At 46.8% G+C, this 19,392-nt stretch overlaps 1 protein-coding gene across 2 annotated transcripts in view; it reads right to left on the bottom strand.

Moving 5' to 3' along the window:
* CLIP2 (CAP-Gly domain containing linker protein 2) overlaps nucleotides 1–14,367 on the bottom strand; it is an 81,859-nt gene extending 67,492 nt beyond the window's left edge. The window contains exon 1 of one of the 2 annotated variants that reach the window (XM_064468089.1): nucleotides 14,072–14,367. The gene's annotated coding sequence lies outside the window, so the exon portion shown is untranslated. The remainder of the gene's footprint in view (nucleotides 1–14,071) is intronic. The other variant, XM_064468091.1, reaches the window with a different exon arrangement.
* Nucleotides 14,368–19,392: the final 5,025 nt, after the last annotated feature.

Raw genomic sequence — 19,392 nt, 5'->3', positions numbered from 1 at the left:
GGGGATGCTGGTCCTTCCAGATAAAACTTGATGGCCAGCTGAATCCACAACCAGGAACGTGGACAGGGGAAGGATAAAAGGACACAGGGGAAGGCTAAAACAGTAGTAGAGAAGAATTTAAGCAGGAAAGGGTGCCTGAATAATAACAAAAATATTTTTCAGGCCTCTGTTAAAGTGAGTCTCTGGATCCCTAACTTTGCAGCCAGAACCACATAAACTTTAGGGAGACAGTAAATTTAGTCTGTTCCTCTATTTTGCTGCTCATCTGTGAAGAAACAGGGAACTTTGCTTCATTTTCCCTCCACTACTCATTATCCCTGAAGATCATCTGGCCACACAAGTCACAGGATATTGTGATATTCTGCTCCTTCTCAGGATGACTGGATTTTATTTTTATGCAGGGGGAGAGAAATAAGAGGAAGTGCATTCCCATTGCATAAAGATTTCTGCCAGAAGCCTTTACGCAGACACATTTGCTTTCAACACACTAATGCTGAAAAACAAATGAACTCCACAGGCTGCTAATTAAGCTACCCTCCGAACAGATAGCTTCTTTTATCCTGAAATACAATCACCACAGCTAGTTCACAGCCACACTCACCAGGGTCTCCACGCCACACACCAGATTCAAAAAACTTCTGGCCTCACTGCCAGATACCCCCTGCCCAGCCACACTCACTGCGTGTCGGTCCACAGGGGAGTCTGATGGGGGCTAACTCACGTATCTTAAGTGTCCTTCTCACCTCCTCGAGCTGCAGGCTGACCAAAGCCAGGAAACAGGGACAACTGCCTTAGTGTATACCTGCACACTCGTTATCGCATGGGAAATGGGAATGAACTTCACTAAATTTTACTATAAATGCAGCCTGAAAGAAATACATTGATAAAAATAAATGTCTGGGACATTTTTAAAGAAGTCTATGCCTGCTGCTAGGGGCAGATAGTCCTTCTCTGTCACTAGTTTCTCCCCCATTTCAACACAAAAATATATGAGCAGATTTTTAGGAAGCCCCGAAGGCTGAGCATGGAGCTCTTCTGAATGACACCATTAGGTCATCTTCACCACCCAGAGCAACGCTGCCCTGAGCCATCCAAGTCCCATGTTAGCTCCCAACCGAGCGATGCAGCTTTTGTGCTGCAGAAATATCCTCAGCCTGGGACACCGGCCAGTATCTCCACAGGGCACTACCCTGCTCCATTAGAGAGAACAACTTGCCCTGAGCTCCTGTATTGCACCCTCAGCACCCCAACAGGCCCTATTAACAGGGCCCTTCTGAAAAATCTGCTTCCAGCAGTACATGCTGAACACGGGCAAATATGATGCTGCGTGTGATATAAGAAACACACGAACCATTTTCTCTTTCCCACTCCCTATAGTACCTGCAAAAGCTGTAAGCTTTGCCTTCCTGTGTAACTTCATGGAAATGTTACTTTCTCCAGACACACTGTAGAAAAACCTATTTGTCCCCGTGGATACTCTAGGGCCACCAGCTCTGCTTATTTTGTTTTTCTTCGTTTTCCAAGATGACACAAATTACACAGATTTTCTAGATCTCCGCTAGAGTCTTCCTGCAATCTTTTCATACTGGGATGAATGGTTCTGTCTGTTCCCACAACCAAGAAAAGCATCCCAGGAATGCACAATATGAAAGCCTGCTTCAAATGACCAAAACGTTCTGTTCTCCATCTTTCCATCAGAAGAAGGGACAGCTGGATCTGAGTCACCTAGGCTCAGATTCAAAAAGAACAGTTCTCAACTAAGTACAGATGTACATCCAAAAAATACCTTTCACCAGAAGCAACATACCTGGATACGCAACTATCTACAACGCTGGCCAGGCATCAGAACAGAGCGCATTAAAAACAGAAGAACAACTGGAGGTGTTTAGACTTCAATTATTTCTCAAATGTGGTAGAAGAAAAAACAAGGGTTGGAAGCAAAAGCCTTTGTCAGTCTTGGCAACACAGCTTATCTGCAAGTTTCTCTGCTTCAACCATCCCTCCTACCCTCAACAAGGCACATGAGTACTTGCTTGCCATGCAGAATACCATCCCATTCAAGATGGACATAAGCAACAAAGCACGCTCCCAGATTCAGCACATTCCCCAGAAGAAAGCCCTCACGGGTGCCAATCCAAGGATCTGTTCACCTCAACGTTGAGTGAAACAACTGCAAGACACAAGAACAGGTTTCCAGACACCAGACTGAGTTGGCCTGAATCCCATCCTGTGCCTGGTGCTTCCTTCTGGATGGATCTAGATGTGAGAAGTGTTTACCCAACATGAAACCCTAGGCAAGGCACAGGGATTTTGTTCTGAATGCAGACCCAAGTGGAATTTAGACCAGCTGTATCTGAACACTGCTGTAACAGTTGGGTAAATACAATGTTTTGTGGGGAAATAACTCCTTATTTCTTAAAATTAAATATATAGCCAAAAAAAGGGAGTACCAGATTTTACTTTTCTAATTTTCTAGATTTGGAAATCCACAGGTAAGACATTAAATTTGAAGTTTGCAGTCAGTCATGTGTACACCTTTTCAGTACAAGGGCCCACAAAAAAAGGTAAAGAACAGTATCTAGTTATCAGACTGAAGGAAGACAAGGCCATGTTGTATGGAAGGTTAATGATAAACAAAGACAATGCAGAGAAGCAGTAAACCACTTTTTTTCCCTAAATAATCTTGACTCATGCAAATAATCAGTGACTTCAAAGACAACTGTTTGGATAGGAAAAGGTTTGCACAATAAAGTCTTTCTGTTTTTACCTACTCCCATCTAAGATAATCGTTTGAGAAGCAATTTTTTGTGCCACTATGCCAGCTTTGCTCATGTTTGCACTAAGGATGAGGAACACTAGGGCTTGGGATGTAGCCCTACGGCAGTACGGCTGCAAGCGGAGTTTCAGCCATTTTCAGGGTTATCATAGGATGGGGTGGTGTAGCTGAATCTGCACAGAGACTTGCATTAGTAATAAAGACAGAGCTTGGAAAGACCACGAATTCTGTCTGCAGCTGCTCTGACAATGTAATAACAGCAACTCCATATGGAGTAATGGAAAGTGCATTTTACACCTGCAAGGTGAAACCCCATCCTCTACAGGAAAGGGAAAGAATCCCGCATGCTGCCACACAATGTGTAGGTGGGGAAGGTCCAACAGCCTTTCGGTTTCAACACATCCTTTGCATGCATGTTCAGGAGAGTTAAACATAAAAGCAGGAACTTTATTTTCTACCCATGTTTCAGCATTGTATTTCAGAAAGAGTACAGAGCTTTCAAGAGGTTTCTGGGTTTGGTCCCCTGGCCTCTGCCATTCAAGAACCTCTGGGACTCTGGAAAAAGGGTGAATCTACCTTAGCACAGCCTGAGAACAACCCCTGCTCCCCGCAGGACCCACAACTGCCAGTTTCAGCAATTTATTCTCACACATGCTGTGCTCCCCATGCAGAACATCCCACTGAAAACAGCATTACTGCTTGCAGAAACCTTCAATATCGGGCACTGTAAATGTTGAAAACGATACCTGAAGCCCAGCAGCTCCCTGAAAACAAATAGTTAGAGAAAAATTTGGTCCACTGATTGCTGGAGGAACTCTTCACTCACTTCAACAACAGGCATACACAATAAAGGCAAAAAGCTTTCAGTGCCAACTCTATTATTCCTTTATTAGGCCTTATACAAAACCTTTACTGGCCTAAAAATATTATTTAAAAAAAAAGTTATGTAAAGTTATTTCTTTTCTTGTTTCTGAGCATTTAGTTGCATCCACTTCATCATTCTAAGCTTTTCTGCACCTTCCCCACCGCCAGGAACATGGGATTTTTTCAGGCAATAAAGCTCCATCTCCTAGAATCATTACTCTAGGATAGGTTACTGCCCAACCGACCGCATGCCACAGGCAAGGACAGGGAAAGATTTGGTGCCCCAGGCTCACAACCCCACAACACCAGCCATGCTTCAAAGACGGGCTAGGGAATTTAAGAACAGGATTTTGCCTTGAAATCAAAATCTGACGGGCAGACTCAAACTGCTCAGTCTTCTGCAAAAGGGACAGGAAATGAATCTGATCAACACAGAGACAGGATCTGATAAAGCCAAACTGCAGTTTTGCTAACAGAGACAGAGATTATGCTGAGAAGAAAGGGTAATTTTATCTTTTAATTCCTTTAGATGCTCCATCTAATCCAAGGTAACCATACCATTGCCTTCTCACCTCTTTGATTAGTTACTCCTTCCAACAAGCAATCAGAAACCCATTTCTGAAGCACATGGCAGATTAGGATTAAATAATTTCCTCTATACTTCAATTAAGTGAAAGAAGAGACGCTCATTCTTAATTAAGGTCAGACTCCTCTCCCAAGAAAACCTTTCCTCCTCCCATAGAGGGAATGGAGGTAGAGTACTATAGGAATGAAAGGAAGGAGCATATTGCCTTCAGTTACACACAGGCAAAACCAGGGAATCCCAGTATCCTCTGGCAGCCGCGAGGGTTTTTTCTCCCTTGCAGCTGAAGAATTCACATAGGTTCTTCAGCCATAAAGCTCTGTTGTTACCACGTAGTCTGCCTTACAAGTCTGAAAGGTTGTTAACCTCTAAAAAAGCCTGTGTTTAGTTTCTTCCTCACTCAAGTTTTGTAATAATTAGCTGAGAATGCGAACAGAAAGCCTAGAGGCCTTTTATTTACAAACTTTTTTACTCTAGTTCTAAACTAGTCACCCTGTGATTTAGTTATAAAACAGTGATTATTGAAGGAAGAATGTGCAAAAACATCCCATTGCACTCTAAAAACCACAATGCAAAACCTGAGGCAAAGTCGGGAAAAAAAGACAAAGGACATTCAAGGAAGTCATCATATACAAACTGGGGAGTAATTATGGGCTTGCTGATGAGCTCACACTCCCCACGCTGGCAAAACGCCTACTGAAGACCGACACAGTGTGATAGCGACAATTCTGCACTAACTGCAGAGCAAAACAGTCTCTAATTTGTGGGAAAAATCCTAGGGGTGGTCTTGGACCTACATGAGTTTCTGCTCCCTGGAGTTAAGCCCTGGGGGCAGGGGACAGTGTCCCCACAGAGATACTTAGGGGCATGACACCAAAATCGCACGGCTCACACAGGAAGGGAACAGAACATACACAGAGATTTCGGGGCTGCTGTCCTCCAGGTCATTTCAGACTTGACCCAACGGCTACTCAATTCCATGAAAGGTTTTGCTACAATTTAATGCATTCTAAGTTTCCTGTTCACAGAAAGCATTGTCTTAAGGAGTATCTGGAAAAGAAACATGAGGAGAGCAGGCAGAGCGCAGGAAAGACAATGATATGCAATGAACATATTCCATTATAACGGCTTGGTATTTTACTATTAGAGAAACAATTTCTTTAATTAAATATGAGCTATACAATAACTCAGCCATGCTACGCACCCCGTGCAGAGCTGCAGAAGGATCTGAACTTTTGGAATTTCCTGGCTTTTGACTATTTGATTTAGTATAGCATTAAAGCTCACCCTGGCACTTAATCTGTTATTCACTGGAGCTCAGGTTAACTTATAGATTTTGATTTATGCACTTCTGTAATCTAACCTCTGCCCTGGACTTTGATTATGAAACAGAAACAGCACCCAGGTCCCTCTCACCCTTCCTCCCCCTCCCCCCTTTTTACAACCTGCACCTGCAACAAAGACTTCTTTGCAGACCAGCCTTGGTTTGTAGACTAACTGAAAAGCTGGAGCAACAAAGAGCTGAAAATAGGAAACAACTGGTCTTGCAAGTTTTTCTTTCTCTTTGCACATTTAAGTTTCTTGAAATGAGGAATTTTGTTTTCATTTTCAGGGTAGTGTTATGACAGCCTGTCTGATGGTAGTGCACTTGTACCAGTTTAAACATGCAGACAATCTAGTTAAAAGCAAGGAAAACAGGAGCGGAATGCAACATGTTTCTGGTGTAATAGAAAATACCCTGGGACACATCGGGCTTGCCACTGAAGCCCCCAGTGTGCTCCACTAATCCTGCCCAATATCTACACACCCCCTCAAGTGCACTCGGAAAAGACACCATGTTAAAGCAATCACACGTTTAATGCGATTCGGTACGCAGTGGAGACCCGGACGCTACAGCAGGAACAAGAGCAAAGCCTTGCCCTGAGCCACCGGTGCTGAAGCTGTAATGGCCAGTACAGAAGCCCCCTCAGAAGAAGGTCACATTAAGGGACCCGGCCTCTCCACAAGCTGCTGAACTTCAGACAGGGATGCAGGATGGGTAAGGCCTACCCTGCACCTGATGGAACCCCTTTCGTTGAGTTATAAAAAAACACCTTACAAGACTCTTCGTTCCTGCAGTTCAGCAGTGTTAGTTTCTCCACTGGCTGGGAACCCCCCCCATGAGTTGCCAGCACAGACTTATTCAAGCCAACCTTCTGCCCACGTAACTACTCTGCCCTTTGCACAACTCTGACGCTCTCCCATCATTCCCAACCCCCATGAGACAGCTTTGCCCATCCTCTGCCTTCACTGTGTCATTCTGAACAAGCAATGCTCTCCTCTGAGAGGTCCTCAGATGCGAAACTCACAATTTCCTGGCTCATCTTAGGAGACCCTCTCTAAACCTCCATCACTTCAATTCAGTCTTTTTAGACATGGGCAACCCAAAACGCATGCTGCATCCCAGGCGACATCTCCACAGGCCTTGGACAAACTCTGGGCCAATTGTTACAAGCTAACATCATCTCATTCCTTCAAACAAAGCAACTGTTCCCAAAAGCTGAAAGAATAGCTAACCCACCCTCACACTCTGACTCAGCTTAAGAGTAAGCTGAGATACAACAGGAGGTGAGCTGAAAAGGAAAAGGAGGTAAGCTGAAAAGACGAAAAGGACCATCATCTCACAGCTGAAATGCAGCACTGACAGCCAGGACTGCTTTCTTCTTCCACAGTGGTCAGTAATCTCCTTGCCACATAAAGAGGGATGATGATGGTACCAAGGTCGCAAACAGAAGGGTGGTAGAGCAGGAGGGTTACGCCACTGGCACCTCTTGAAAGACCTGAGATCATCAGACCGACAACGCTAGGGAGGAGCCAACTGACTCTCTCTCCAGAGCATCAATGCACTGTGTTAAGCCCCATCCCCACTATCCACCCTCAGCATCCTCCTCCCCATCACCATGCTGGCAGCAGCAGAGCAATGCTGGACACAGTTGCCCCCTGGAGCACCCTCCTCCTCCTCCTCCTCCTCCTCCTCCTCCCGGCTGATTCACCAGCCTGCACTCAGCCTCCCGCTTAAGAAGCTGACCTCTGGGCTATATGCATTAATTGCTGCTTTCTCCTGAGCCTCTCTACAAATACGGCAATTTCCCCAGACCTCAGCTGACACCAACCTATCTACACAGCTCCCACCATAATCAGCAGTGGAGACAGCGAGGACAGTAATCTAGAAAGTTTGCTTTTGGCCAGTATGTGTTAATCATGGAGTTTCCTATTTACCACCTGCAACCCCAGTACAAAGGTGCTTAGAGAAGCCAGTTTAGATAGCTCATAAGCCTTATAGTACAAGAAGGAACACGCCTCTTACCCAAATTACATTGCTATCAATGAGCAAAACAATAATAATTTTGGCAAGTTTTATCAAATTGGATGTTATCTGTCAACACTGTTACGTTATCCCCTCCTGCCTTGTGGTTCCTTTCACCCACACCTCACAACGTGCCTCGCAGAGGCTGTCATTTACTTTGGGTTGCACCACATGTAGAGAAACAGAGCTCCTTGCTCAAAGCCTCTAGGCACTAAGCCACACACTAAGCCACAAAAGCTTACACAGGATGCCAACCTAGTGTGTTACACCAGAAGAGGTGAGAGATTAGTTTCTAAGGGGTGAAGAAAGAAAATACTGTCCTACACAGCCAGATTGCAAAGCAGGTGTGGAGACTGAACATGCTCAGTGTGCTGCCCCTGCTCCAGCGGGACTTGTTGGGCTGGCAAGGACAAGACAGGCTGTCACAGCACGGGCTGCACACATCTGGGAAAGGCTGTCAGTCCCAGCCTCCTCCAGCAGGAACAGAGACCTTGCAAGAGCTGTACTGCTCCACAGCCTGGTTTTAATCAGCAGTTCTATCTGCATGCCACCATGCCATTGGGAAGCACACATACAGCAGTGCTTGATGTATAGATGCTGGTAGCCAAAAGGAGCAGGTCTGGCTAGTGCTAAAGATGGGATTTAGCATTTCATATCTCTGGAGATAAGCGATGCTGGCAGGGTGGACCCAGCCTGCACGCAGGTAGGCAGGACAGATGGATCAACCCACCATGCTCCTGCAGTACCGCAGCACTACATGCCCTAGCCAAAGCTTTACAGAGCCACCATGTGTCCCTAGCTGCTCCTTCACTTCTTACAGAAATGGGTTGTTTCTATACTGCAAGTGTCATTAATTCTCCTCTAATTTAGGCAAGACCACAATCATGATTTTCTACAATCATGATTTTCTACAGAGATCAAGATATAATCTCATCTAGCCAACCAAGTATAGCGCGGTTACAGGCAGCAGCCTGAGCACATCACAATGCCAAGTGCTGGCACGTCGTCTCTAACACAGACGGATCCTGTTTCAACCAAAAAGGAAGAGCAAAAAGGAATTGTCACTTCTTTTAACACGGACAATCAGTGTTTCTGGTACCCTAAGGCAGAGTACATCACAGCGTTCCATGAACGTGAACCATACGATCACCCAAAAGCACCCATTTGACTTTGACGTTTCCACGTCAGCGTGTCAGGTGCTCCCCCACCTTCCTACTGTCTACACAAAGTGCTAGGAGGGGGGTTCAGAGATAAAACGGGAAAAAGTTCTTGCGGATGCTTTGGAGACAAAGATCAAGCTCACAGGAGGCATTGCTATTGCCATTATCATTTACTAGAGATATATATGTATGAATATGCACACACACATAAACGTAAATTTTTCCTATGGAAGCCATTTAGCAAGTCCAAAAAGCTACTGCACAGACCCCAGTAAGTGTCTACGTAAACGGACACATAAAAGATGACCTGGATAAGGCAAAACATCATCTTCCTCTGCCTCAGCTGCGTATTCCACACAAACTTGCCTTTCTGTGCCATAGTGTCCCTCATTAAACCGCCATTAGGAATGGCTGGCAGGTTGGTCATCAGCTAGAACCACCAAACTTACCAGCTGGGAAACAGAAGTCCAGAGAAAAAAAAAAAAAGCACGTATTCAAGGTTGCAGACTGACCTACTCCAGTTATAAAACAAATAGCTATACGCTAAGTATAGCTAAGGAGCAGACTTTAATCACCAGGAGCCACTGAGGTAGTATAGCACACAATATACGACAGCCAAATATGAGGGTAAAAAAGCCCATTACACACAGCTCTTTAGTGCTTCTCCTCCTTCCAGGAGAGGCCTCTTTTTCTAGGCAGGTTTGTCCCCCAGCCTGGACAGCCTCTGCACCCAGGGGATGCGCTTGCAGGTCGCGAATGGGAGAATTTGCGAGGGATGGGAAAGTGCTGCTTGTTTCAACAGGCAGCTGCTTTTAGCGCCTGTCAGGATTACTGAAAAGTTTCCAGCACTAATTGGCAGACACAGAATTTTTCAGAGCATGATGCAACAGATAAATGGGGGAGGAATATGTCAAATGAAGAAAAAGAACAGACCAGCCAGAAAAAGCCTTTGTTAGTGACTATGCCAGAGGTTGGTGCCTCCGTTTGGAAGCCTTCCTCTGCCCCTCCAGAAGATGTGCTGCAAAAGAAACTGTGCTGGTTTTGTCAGTGAAACACCTTTGTACTTGTCCTTTGTACACTAACAGGCAGAATCACAAAGTGACAATGACAACAAACAAAACAAAGGGGAAGACACACACAACACAGTTCTAACTACAACACTAGTTCAAACCGAGCTAGACTGTCCAGCCAGGCTGTAGAAACTTCACTGCCCACATTATTCTTAAAGAAAAAAAATAATCTTCAAACCTCTGTCTTGAACGACAGAGATGAAGATGGACCTAACCTGGGACAGAGGGATCAGATGATCTCTTGAAGTTTCTGCCACTCCAAATTTTTGTGAAGCCCTTCCAGTGTAACCAATATCCAAAGTCTTTACTACACTATGCTAGTTTTTCGCTAAAATAAAATAGGATTCATTTTGACCAAAAGCTCTAGCACAAGCAATACCTTTGCGTTACCTTCTTAAAGGAACCATGTCAGGGTGCACAGGAGAGGGATTAAAAAGCACCAAAAAGTGATTAAAAAGCTCCAAGGTCCACATATCCAACATCCACAGAGCATTTAATTCACAGACCTCAAAGGAGGTCAGAACTGCAACACTCATTTTGTACCTGGGAGAAATAGGTACAGAGAAGAAAAATCTTCTTCCCAAGATTACCCAAAAACCAGCGGCAGAGATGAACAGTTGCCTGACTCCATCAGGCACCACTACCTCTCTGAATATCCAGCCCATCAAGGGGCTTGGGAAGTCTTTCGGAAGTGTTTACTTTACAGACACAGAGTATAAATACTTTTCAAAAATAATCACTTGGCTTTCCCAGGCACAAATGCAGTCACCAAGGGAGTCAGCATCAGAGTTCAGAACATTAAATCTCAAAAAACCCTAACAAAATTCAGATTCCCTTTGTGCTTCAGCACAGACGGGGATGGGGAGATGGGGACCCCCTGGCTGGCTCAGAATCCGCAGCAGGGCATTCCACTAGTCTGTGCCATGTTTTTCTACAACTATCCAGGTGGATAAGCACTAGCATAATAAAAATAAATCACTGAAAGGGAAGTCTCACCTAATTTCAGTGCCAAGTCAAGTCAGCATCATATTTTATTCCATCATACCGAAATTAAAAAAAAAATTAAACTGTGACAAAAAAAATATGACCATGCTTGCTTTTATTTCTTTACACACCTTTTTTTGCATATGCTACATCTGAAACAACCACAGCTATTTTACAGACACAGTTTCACTCCGTTAGAAGGAGGTAACAGACATGGTGCTGCCGCATGGGAATGATTTCCAAAAACTCTGATGCAGAAATATTGTGGGTTTGGTGGGTTTTTTAATGGGGTTTCTTTGGGTTTTTTTTTTCAGGAATAGCAGTAAGTATCAGTTTAAGGTGCCAGGCTCAGAGTCACACGCAATGAAGTCATTCTTCCAACGGGTAGCTACAGCAAGAGTTACTGCACAATCGTATAAGAGCAAGGAATTAAATCCAACTACAAGGAAAGTGAATTTCCTTTGTCCTGTTTAGCCTTGCAATTCAACAAAGTACAACAGACAAACACAGCACACAGGGTCCTCTCAGCAGAGCAGGGGAAATGCTCTGAGAGCACGGTGGTACTGCAGAAGGAGACTTTGTACGTCGACGAACTGACAGACTTCTGCGCTTCTCTGTAGTATCAGCCACAGAGTCAAGGGCTTTCACGCGGGACGGGAAGGACGGCTGCACAGAGAAGGCAGGATTAGAGCAGGACTGAGGAAGACCAAGTCCAATTCCTTTCTCTAACCTGGGCTCCTGGAGTGACCTTGGACAGTTTGTCTTCTTTGTTCAGCAACTTACGTAATCTGATGGTTTTAGAAAAACTGACCAGTAAAACAAAGCCCTGGTCTTGCTGGAGCCTGACATTACGAGCGCTATCAGCCAAGGTGCTCTCCCAGGCAAACGAGACCTGAAATTCTACTGTAAATATCACAAGAACAACAATAAAAGAACAGCCAGAGATTGTTGGCTGTCTTTAACTCGGCAATAGAGAGGCAGAAAACATGCTTTCTCGCCCCATGACAGCAACTTCCTTGGTCATTCTTGTGCTCAGACCCCTTAAGAGATGGAGGGGGAAATGGGTCACGAGGTACTTATAAAAGATATTTATGAAAAAAATAGATATCTCTAAATAAGTGCATACCAGTGTCTCACACAGGTTAGCAACAAGTTGTGTTCAGTTCTAGCTACCTGTACCTGGGCTTTCCCAGAGCTTTAGAAGTATATAAACCTTGCCATGCACTGTATAGACTCTGCAAAGTGGTACCAACATCACGTATCTGGGGGATGGAATTTGCTTTATATATTTTCTCTTGTCTTCACCAGAATTATGGCACCCCACCCTCCCCCCAAAAAATATTAATTTTCCTGAGTTTCCTGGAGAGAGGAGACATATTGATAAATAAAGCCAGCAACCTCAATCAGGAGGTGGAATCCGTACACTTACATAGCCGCATCCCTTGACACTGGAAAATGCCCTTTTGGGTTCTTCTTTGCCAGAGCAAAAGCACAAGTGGGGAGAAAGAGGAAATGCACCAGGAACTGCTACTTGCTGGAGTAAATTATGGCAGCCTCCAAGGCTAGAGGTGGCAGGAAGCCAAGCAGAAGAGGAGCACATACCAGCCCTTGGCCTCAGTAGATAATCCAGTCCATCCTTTCCTAAGAGCATCTCCTGAAACACACAGGTTTTCCCTTAATTGAAGGCAGGCCCCACACGAGTGCTCCTGAGATGATAAGATTAGTTCCAGCACAGCTTTTCTCTGACGTGCCTGTAATGGCTGTAATGCTAGCATTTTAACTTGTGGCTTGTCTCAGAGCTGAGTCTTTGAAGTCCTACACTCTCAGTGATTTCTGGCAGGCACAGTGACACCTTTTTGTGAGAACACGGCTGTTTGATGCAGACTCTCGCCTTCCCAGCCCTAGCAGGCTATAACAGCGGGTAGGTAATTTCTTAAAATGCCAAATCCCAGACCCAAGTTTAAGAACAGGCAGCTGCACCGTGTCTAAAGCATCACCTCCCCAGCAACACTGGGGCAGGGCTGACCCGTGCTGATTAAAGGGGTCCTCTTGGAGCAGGTAAAGGAAAGCTGCCTAGCAGGTGGCAGGGTAGAGGTTAAGGCCAACAAGGCTGGCCAGGCACCCGAATATATCTCTGTCCACACACAGAACAGTTCTTCTCAAATTGCAATTCACGCTAAAGGAAATGCTTCTAGCCAACAGTAACGGGTGGGCTGGTGAAACTCGACATCCATTCCAGCAGGATGAGTTTCAGAGACAAGGTTTGCAGGCCTGCAAGACTGACACTCAACAGAGCGGCAACTAACAGTGCTGACACAGTGCTTTGTCTCCCGGTACTTCCCAAACACCGTTGCAGCCTGCCCAGATACCCCTGGAGATAGCAACGCGCGCCTCTGCCTCCATCCCTGGATGCTTCCCCAAACAGACCGTTTGCTGCGTTGTATCAGGAGGTGGAAGGGGCAGAGACCTGCTCGATCTGCCGTGCCATTCACAGCCCGAGCAGCACATGAACGCCAGCAGCCCAACCCAGCCGGGCCTTCCTCAGAAGCACATCTCCTTGCCACAGACCGAAAAAAACCCTCATCAAATCCTGCAGTATGTGGTTAATGTCAATATCTGGATCATCAGGGAACAAAAATCCAGAGAGGAGACTGAGCCCAGCAAGCAGTCCAGCTTCCCAGAGACAAAAGAAAAATCTCCTCCCGTGTCAAACCCAAAACCCGCCCGGCACGGAGCGATCGCCACTGACGCCCGCTCTTACCTCCATCCTCCCAGCATCAGCCCCTGCCTCCCCAGCCGCCCCCAGCCAGAGCCATTCGCTGTGACCCAGCGGGGGCGTTCGCCCCCGGGCCCCCCCCCGCTGCGGCGGTGTGCGGGTCCGGGCCGCAGCCCGCGGGGAGCGGCCGTGCCAGGCGGCCGTGCAGCAGGCCGGGCTGCAGCGCAGCGGAACCCCCCCGAGCTCCCTCCCCAGCCGCCCGCGGGTGCCGCGCTCCCGCCCAGCCTTGGGGGCTGCAAAGGCAGCGGCGGGAGCACCAGCCCTCCTCGCACGGACCGCAGCCCGCGGTAAGGACGGTGCCTTTCCTCGCCGACCAAGGACAAAGCTTCCCCGTGGCCGAGCCTCCTGCACGGAGACCGAGCGGCGGATCGCGGCGCTGACAGCGCCACAGACCCGCCGGCTCCGGGCTCTCCCCCCCCCCCCCCCCCCGCACCAGCTTCATTCATCCCCTCCTTTGTTGCCGGCGCGGCGTGGGCCGGCCGAGGCGCTGCCCCTCCCGCGGCCCCCCTTACCCTCTGCAGCCCGCCGCGGCGCGGAGCGGGAGCTGCCGCAGGCTGCGCGCGGGCGGGCGGCCGCCGAGCCACTCCCTGCGCGGCCGCGGCGGAGCCGAGCTGAGCCGGGAAGGGAAGGAGGGAGCTGGGCGGGCGGCCCGATTGGCGCAGGCGGAGGAGGAGGAGGAGGAGGAGGAGGAGGATGCCGGGGCCGGCGGCGCGGCCGCCTCCCTCCCTCCTCCCGGGCGCCGCCGCCTGCGGGCGCACGGCCGGGCCCCGCAGCCCGCGCGAACAAAGGGGCCGGCCCGGGGCCGCCCCGCGCCGAAATCCTCCTGGTTGCCGGACCCCGGCGCCGCCGGAAGGCGGGTGGGAGGGCGGAAAGGCGGCGGGGAGGCTCGTTCTGGCTGCCTGCAGCCCTGAGCACTCATTCCTTGGGAGAAAGGGGAAAAAAAAAAAAATCATAACGTTCACCTTTTGCTCGGCAGAGATGCGGCCTCCCTTCCTCGCGGCTGTGGGTCTGGCCTCTGGAAAAGACGAGGTCTCTAAGCACACCTGAATTTACATGGTAGCAAATTCGATTCATTCAAGAAGGGCAGGAGGAGTTGGAGGTGCTTCCTGGAAAAAAGGAGGAAGCCCTAATTGCTAGGGATTTTCTGGGGAATGCAGCAAAGAGAAAGCACCTTGATTCAAAGCCAGGACGGGTAGGCTGAGCTGATCATCATCACCGGTCCCTCACCACCTCTCTGCTGGTAACTCCAGAGCTGTACCTGGGCTGACATTAGCTAGAGACACAATGATGCAGGGTCATATCTAGCGCCTATCCCCTGAGATGGCATCTTTAATTCAGGCAGGAGTGGAACCGCTTGGTACAAGGGCCACGCCTCTATCCAGCATACTTTACGAGCCCCACAGACACCCCAGATCACGCAGCAGGCAGCGATTTCCCACATCAGACGCTATGGTGGGATAACGGAGGAGGGTCCCAACTGGCAGCAGTCCTGAAATCTGGTGCTGTGACTCTGTGTGGGCCCAGGAAAGCACAAGGGAGACGCAAGTCGCAAAGCAGAGAAGAACAAGGCTGACGTCAACTGAGCATCATCCAGAATATAAGATTTGACAGCCCTGGCCTCGGCAAGACAATCCAGCCCCACGAGGCAGCTGCAGGTATCCTCGTTTTCCATCTCGCAGAGGGGAAGCCAAAGTGAAGATAAGTGAAATGGCTGGTCCAAGTCAAAAATAGAATTCGAAGCACCTGACCCTGACGCCTTTGCTTCAACTGTTCACTGTCTTTCCCTGATGTTTTCCCTACATCCAAGCTCAAGTCGTTGCTCTGCGGTTCCAGATACAAGATTTTTGGTCTCCTCTCCAATCTGTAGTTGCCTAGGGAGACTGTGTGTCACCAGGAGAAGGGCTAGACGAGAAGGTGCCTATTGAATCAGGCTCTGGACTCCAACAGGAGGTCTCGCTTCTTCGTCCAGCTTCGCCCCTGCTTTGCCAGCTCTGCCAGTTCATATCCTTAGGGCTGAGTTTCTTTCCTTATTAAAATGGTGATGGAGCGATGATAGTGACTTCCCTTTGCGAGTTCCAGTGAGACTAATGAGAAGTGTTACGTGCAGGCATGCATTTTGTAAGAAGGAAGAGTGTAAATTTAAAGCTGTTTTGAAAAAAACTTCCTCTTTACTGTTTCCAGGTGCCTCAGGGTAGGATTAAAATCTGTTATTGCTCAGAAGTTAAACCTTCTCATTTTTGATCAATTGCACAATTTTATGCTGTATCTTATATATGTTCATTTGTTCTCATTACAAAAACTTCCGTATACATGTTTAACTTACAGCCCTATGTCTACATTACGACAAAGAAGGTCAGCAAGTCTGGGGCTGTATTTTGCCTGCCAATAGCCTGTGGTACACACAGCAGCTCAACGCTGTTTCTCCTCTTCAGTCTCGAACTGTTGCAGGACGGGGGCCCAAGATGGACACACTACGTTGCAAGCTGGCACGTATCTCATTGCTTCTCCATTTCAGCAGCAGAAGTCTTGAATTTTACAAGCGCTTTTGTTTTCTTCTTTAGAACTCCGTCGTCCCAAGGGTTCAGTGTGCAAGCAGTTGTATATTGCAGTGACTACCGTGTTTTCTATAGTAGCGACTCGGGGTGCCCCGCGATGCGAGGCCGTTGTGCCAGGCACCGTGCGCTCCCTGAAGAAGGGGCAGATCCGCACACCACAGTCGGGTTTCCCGCGCGCTCTGCAACGCTGATGCAAAACCGAGAGGGGAATTGAGCCCACTGGCTTCAATAAGATGAAGCTGGAAAGATTTCACAGCCCTTAAGTAATTTCCTTGAATCATTCTGACAAATCTGCCTCTCTGACTAAACTTGCTCAGGGCAATTTCCAGGGACAGAAGGAAAGATCACCCGGGGCCAGAGCACTCATGGTGATGCGGCTGAAGTACCTGTAGACTTGAATTTGTGTCTTTGGCATCAAGTGCTCTCCCACAAAGCTATCCCTCAGCTTTTGTTGTACCTGCTTTTCACAAACAGAGCTTCAGGATGAAAATAAATGTTGAAATCCTGTCATTCTGCAGAATGGCACTACTACTTCCCAGTAACCACTTATTTATTCACGGGGGCTGCATGCAGGCAAACAACCCTGCACTGGTGATGCCAGACATGGAGAAGCACAGGAGACACTTAAGCTTCAGCCTACGAATATATGAGAACTTGTTAACTTTACACAGGTGAGCAGAGCCATGATTTTCAATTAAACCATTACTTGGAGAAAGCTAGTATGAAATCTCTGACACTTCTGGGCTATCACAGTTGCCTGATAAACCTCTTGCTATATACTACCCTCCTATTCTATGGATTTGATATATATTTTGTTTTGAAAAGTGGCTTCTCACAAATAGTCAAAACTGTCTCCACTTGACTGATCCATTATTCTGATTTGGTAAGTATTTGCATTAGCTGTTGGGATCACTGAAAAGCTTCACAGCTGTTTTCTTTTAAATTATCCTGACAAACTGAAGCGTTACACAAACAAAGTAACGTAAAAACCAAGGGAATACTCACGCATGCATCTAGGGAAATAAGAAGAGCAAACATTTTGTGTTTTGCTGTTATTTATGTTGTTTGAATAAGGACAGCAGATAAGGAATGGCCAAAGTGCTCAAGTATCTTCCTATTTATTAGCCAGCAGCAGGAGATGAAGCACCTCTCCACAAGGAGCTGATGAGACACTTGATTTGTCACATACCAATAGGTTACACTTCCTAAAGCCCTGATCCTGCAGTTGTTCCCCAAAGGCAGCTGCATTTGAAGGCTACAGAGAGCATATATATGCCATATGAAGTGGTGACATCAGGACCCCAGAAGTCAACAAAAGCCTCAGAGTTGAATCCTTTCAGTCTTTCCCTACCACATGCCTAGAAACCCCTGCCACATATACCCCTTGGCCCTGCCAATGTACTGTGCTGAGTGGTGTCAGAAACAACTGTGTTTGAAAATATTGTGCAACTTCATTACTGTCAACTTCCAGTTGTGTGATCTCCATCATCTCAAAGATGCAGCCGCAACTAGAGCGTAAGTTCTTACCATTCATTCAAGCTGACGCTATAAATAGCCTGCTGTGTTTGGTGGTAGAGCACAGAATTCCAGTATTGGTGGGAGAAACAAGATTAAAGCAGTGATTTAAAGAAAAGCTGTTTTTTTCCTTTGATTACAGAGCTGCTGAAAGAACTTCTTATCTTGGGGATCAGTGCCTGCTTTAGGCCTTACCCATTCTAGGCCAAAACTACAGTTCAGAAACTTGTTGTAAACACCTTTTAAATTTTAAGATCTTGCACAGTTGCAACAATTCATCCAAGTGGCACCATGTTTTCAGGCATTTGTTATCCAACCAAGAGCCACTGCAAAGCCTCTAACATCCAGCAGATTCTGTCGTATCTCCTTAGGTGAAAGAAACCTCTCATCTATCTTCAGACATCTATATCCGAGCCAACTGTCTAGACTTCCTATATAATGAGTGCAGAGGAACAGGCACTGGGGCGCAATTCCCCTCATCATATTGCAGACATCTAAAATGGATTAAGTGCTCTCTAACAATGCCCGCTTCCATCCATGAATTACAGGGGTAGTCGAGAATTAGGCCAAATGAGATGTTTGAAGTTCACTGCTATGAATTCCACTCATCTTCCTTCCAGAAATGCTCAGCACTGCTGACGATGCTTATTTGGGTGCACGTAGATCAGACATGCGTGTTAGGTACATTCTTGTCTGAAGGCTTGACTTTGTTCTGTTTCACTGAAAGAAATTAAACTGTCGGCCAGGATTCAACAGGGGCAGGACCTGGCTCCAGGACCCTTCAGGGGAGCACATGTGGCTTGTACAGTGTGGCGGAAAGTGCTCAGAAAGGTGGCTTTACTAGGCTGATTGCCGCATGTTCCTACACACTTGTTAACATAAAAGAAAGTGTGGGTGGAAATACCTTGCAGGATCATGGCAGTTCGCATTACTTATGAAGATCAAGAGGAGCTCTTACTGCTTTTTTAGCATATTTCCTATACTGAAATTAGTGCATGAACTGTTACTTAAACTTCAACCATCAGTATAATTTAATCATTAGCACAGACTGGTTCCTGTTGTTCTACATTTTTAAAGTAAACCTCCTTGCTGCACCAGCAACGACTCTGAGGAACGTGGGACAGCACTCCACACAAATGCAACATATTAAAATGGTCCACACTGCATGATCAAAGAAATAGCGTAATTTCCATCACAAAGACAGTTTCCTATTCATGAACCTGAAGGCAAGTGGATTTTCAGAGAAATTCAGCCTTCTGAAATTCTGTCCTCTAATACCATGTTTGGCCAAATGACCTACAAAAAATCACACTGGCAGTGGAGAACTTGGAATAGCTCTTTTTTTAAAGTCAGTAAATTATGGCCAATCTTTCATCTGAAGGTGAAGCTCCTCTTTACAGATGAAGTAAATGAGTCACGGAGAGAAAAAAGAAACATACCTGTGATCATCCAGCTGAAACAGAAATATGTTGGCCAGCATCTACATTTCAGCGTTGAACATCTACAACTAAGCATGACCAAAAGAAAATAATACAGTAGGATAACAGCATGGGGAGACTGAAGGGAGATTTGGCACCAGTGAGTATGACATCTTATTCTTGGCAGGGCGGGGAACAACACAGCAAAGCATCAGACGTTAAGCAGTGGATAAGCCGTTCTAAGCAGCCCTCCCATCCCAGCACAGAACCACGTATTTATTTTCATTTCCTTTGTTATTGCCGTAAAGCTTGTGGCTTGTCTGAATTGAGACTAAAGATCAGGCA

Source organism: Phalacrocorax carbo, chromosome 17, assembly GCF_963921805.1.
Source record: "Phalacrocorax carbo chromosome 17, bPhaCar2.1, whole genome shotgun sequence".
Classification (NCBI taxonomy): domain Eukaryota; kingdom Metazoa; phylum Chordata; class Aves; order Suliformes; family Phalacrocoracidae; genus Phalacrocorax; species Phalacrocorax carbo.
The sequence above is the reverse complement of the archived record's forward strand: the minus strand, read 5'-3'. Positions and strand labels throughout refer to the sequence as shown.